Source organism: Schistocerca americana, unplaced genomic scaffold (assembly GCF_021461395.2).
Source record: "Schistocerca americana isolate TAMUIC-IGC-003095 unplaced genomic scaffold, iqSchAmer2.1 HiC_scaffold_14, whole genome shotgun sequence".
In the NCBI taxonomy this organism is placed as follows: Eukaryota; Metazoa; Arthropoda; class Insecta; order Orthoptera; family Acrididae; genus Schistocerca; species Schistocerca americana.
The window spans coordinates 4,026,860-4,031,123 of NW_025725481.1; positions in this window are offsets into that span (position 1 = coordinate 4,026,860).

The following is a 4,264-nucleotide window of genomic DNA, read 5'->3' on the forward strand; positions in this document are numbered from 1 at the left end:
TCATAAGGGTCATTCATCAGCAGTACTTGTTTCCCCATCAGGGCACCACAGAAAATTAAGCCGTTCGTGTCTTTTGGAGTTCCCGGCAGCCAACACGTGTGACGGTGATTCCCTACTCAGGCTACTGCTAGCTCCCGACCAATGATGTGGGACGCTACAGAATACTGCGGGGAGTCCGTTACTCGAAAGGTAGACGCGGGTTTGAAGGGGTTACGATGATGATGGTGTATGCATAGGTGGTGATTACTGCGCACTTGAGCGCCGCACAAAGCAGAGTCCCAATCCTTACACAATCCAGTCTCGCCGCGTTAAAGAATGATGATGAAATGATTTGGACGACACAAACACCCAGTCCGCGGGCAAAGAAATTCGCCGAACTCGGCGGGAGGGTTATGATGTGCATGGTGCACATTACAGTGTCCTGATCGGTTATGTTCGCCTGAAACCTTGACGACGATTATGAAGTCCAACGTGAGGCCCATGTCACATCCAAATTCCCCACGAATTGCTCCAAGTGCATGATTAGACTAGTCGGCCAAATCAGCCGTCACATACCAGATTCAAGGAGAGTGTAGAAACAGTATGAATACAGCCATGTAATCCATTACAGTACATAATTGTACCATCGCTTGCGGTGGTTATTGGTGGCTGAAATATTTACATTATTCTGGGAATGGCAGCTATCTTCACGTTAAATATTGAATTATGTCTCCATGCGCTTCATATGGGAGTTCATTGGGAAATATCGTGTAGAAAACTACAGCATACGTCGTAGCAGTAATGGGTAAAACGTTTTACGGCCTCCATTTTATGCGTGTGTAAACATTTGAATCTGATTCCCGTGCATATGGTTGGGAGTATCTTGATGAATGCTGCCGACGTGTAGCTATAGTCACTCGCCGAATCGACAACCAAAGGCTCTCGCACGTAGAAACACACACACACACACACACACACACACACACACACACACACACACACACGAAGCGCGCACGCATATAGTAGAACCTACAAAGGCGACTCCGAATGGGGATGAAAACTCCTGTTTCTCCTTGTCCACAAAGAAATCAAAGCCGCAAGGCACAATAGAGCGAATGTTACAGCCCCTCGGAATCGCGCTGCAAATCCAAAGCTTTCTCGCGGATTGGCGGCCGCTTTCTACTTGTGCCACCTCGTTTCCCCTCACCGCATTCTCTCTACAACATAGAATTGCTTCCAGTACATTGGGGGGGGGGGGGGGGAGAGGAGATTTGTAGCCTAATTTCTGTCACAGAACCAGCATGAGGCGGTTTGGAGCTGTTTATCAGTAAGTCCCTAGAGATTTATCCTTTTTTCATAGCTAGTCCTGGTTTCACTATGATGTAGTACCGTGTTTTAAAAATTTTAGCACCGTTTGGAAACAGAAAGTATGATGTGTTTCATTTCCTTAATGTTTAGATGCGTAAGCCAACTGTAAATAATACTTTACGCTAATCGCGTTACTCTAAGTAGTGCGTACTTTTACAGATAAGCGTAGATGTGTAGTGAGGCATTTGCAATATAGTATGGGTAGTAGTAGTAGTAGTATTAGTAGTAGTAGTCGACCTTATACGTCCACCTGTTGCACTCCGCAAAGCATTGAACATTGCAGAGCGAGGGGTACTTCGTACTGGCGTTACCGATTCTCTGCCCCACTGTCGTTGTGTACTGTTCGACTACAGTTACTGTTCTGTGTTCTGTAGGCGGCCAAAATACTTCTATGTTATCGTCACGATTTCTGTGCGACATATTATAACGCAGGAATTTTATGTGTTTAATTCAAAATTTGTCTGTAGATGTATGTTACCCTTTTATTCTCTCGTTTCATTACATGGAGTATATTCTACGTCGATACGTAATTTGTAACAAACTGTAAAATATTATCCTGGATGCTGTCTGTTTTCATGTAACATTTTATGAATATATGAAATGTACGGTGCAAAAACTGTGCTCTGTATTTTATGAAATGAACCGGCGAGGTTAGGCTTATTAATAACATTTGAAGCATGTATATTAAAACAACAGTAGCACTTTGTTAAAAACAAGAGTGTTTCAATTGACAGGCCAAAATGGTTACGCAGATATAAAGGGGAGAGCGTCAATGTCGGAAACTTCATCTAAGTTGCGCAAGAATTGGGAGTCAGGACTTGATTCTGTGAGTTCCCTTGACAGACAAAGAAAAGTGAATATCGTGGTGTTTTGTGAAACTGAGACGACTTGAAGGTTGTCGAAATATAACTTAGTCTGCCTCCTATTACGTAAATGGCGGACTGTTTCCTCAATGAAAGAGACGGCCTTTTGAAAACTACACTTACGGAACAGAAGTGAACGCGAGGAAGATTACATTACTGAGTCCAAAATTTAAACTTTAATTTTGTGCTATACATTAATCAAACATCCATTCTTAACCTGTCTAATAAGATTTCATCTTGTTTATTTGATTTTCCCTGTTAGATTACAAGGTAAAGGCCGTCCTCATGTGAGGACGCTGGAATCCGGTGTAAAGAATTTTAGGACTTTGAAAACATTGAACTTTTCACTGGTTCCAACATTTTTTCAGTTATTATTTTCAAAGCTATTGAAAATAAAGACATATCAACATTGAAGAAGACTCTTCTAACATACTTGCAATCGAAATAATTTTCTTACAGAAATCTTTTAAATCAAAATTTTGCTTACATTTGCATATGTAATATGTGAAAACACACAACACATAGCCTTCGGATTTACCATTATATGCGTGATTTCGTTGTGCAATGTTTTATTTCGCGTCTTCTTCGTTTATCTCGTCTACACGTAAGGTGCACCTTCTCGTCGTGTATTATACTTCGCAGTAAAGTCATTTGAGTACCAACAACGTTGTTCAAATACACTCCTGGAAATTGAAATAAGAACACCGTGAATTCATTGTCCCAGGAAGGGGAAACTTTATTGACACATTCCTGGGGTCAGATACACCACATGATCACACTGACAGAACCACAGGCACATAAACACAGGCAACAGAGCATGCACAATGTCGGCACTAGTACAGTGTATATCCACCTTTCGCAGCAATGCAGGCTGCTATTCTCCCATGGAGACGATCGTAGAGGTGCTGGATTTAGTCCTGTGGAACGGCTTGCCATGCCATTTCCACCTGGCGCCTCAGGTGGACCAGCGTTCGTGCTGGACGTGCAGACCGCGTGAGACGACGCTTCATCCAGTCCCAAACATGCTCAATGGGGGACAGATCCGGAGATCTTGCTGGCCAGGGTAGTTGGCTTACACCTTCTAGAGCACGTTGGGTGGCACGGGATACATGCGGACATGCATTGTCCTGTTGGAACAGCAAGTTCCCTTGCCGGTCTAGGAATGGTAGAACGATGGGTTCGATTACGGTTTGGATGTACCGTGCACTATTCAGTGTCCCCTCGACGATCACCAGTGGTGTACGGCCGGTGTAGGAGATCGCTCCCCACACCATGATGCCGGGTGTTGGCCCTGTGTGCCTCGGTCGTATGCAGTCCTGATTGTGGCTCTCACCTGCACGGCGCCAAACACGCATACGACCATCATTGGCACCAAGGCAGAAGCGACTCTCATCGCTGAAGACGACACGTCTCCATTCGTCCATCCATTCACGCCTGTCGCGACACCACTGGAGGCGGGCTGCACGATGTTGGGGCGTGAGCGGAAGACGGCCTAACGGTGTGCGGGACCGTAGCCCAGCTTCATGGAGACGGTTGCGAATGGTCCTCGCCGATACCCCAGGAGCAACAGTGTCCCTAATTTGCTGGGAAGTGGCGGTGCGGTCCCCTACGGCACTGCGTCGGATCCTACGGTCTTGGCGTGCATCCGTGCGTCGCTGCGGTCCGGTCCCAGGTCGACGGGCACGTGCACCTTCCGCCGACCACTGGCGACAACATCGATGTACTGTGGAGACCTGACGCCCCACGTGTTGAGCAATTCGGCGGTACGTCCACCCGGCCTCCCGCATGCCCACTATACGCCCTCGCTCAAAGTCCGTCAACTGCACATACGGTTCACGTCCACACTGTCGCGGCATGCTACCAGTGTTAAAGACTGCGATGGAGCTCCGTATGCCACGGCAAACTGGCTGACACTGACGGCGGCGGTGCACAAATGCTGCGCAGCTAGCGCCATTCGACGGCCAACACCGCGGTTCCTGGTGTGTCCGCTGTGCCGTGCGTGTGATCATTGCTTGTACAGCCCTCTCGCAGTGTCCGGAGCAAGTATGGTGGGT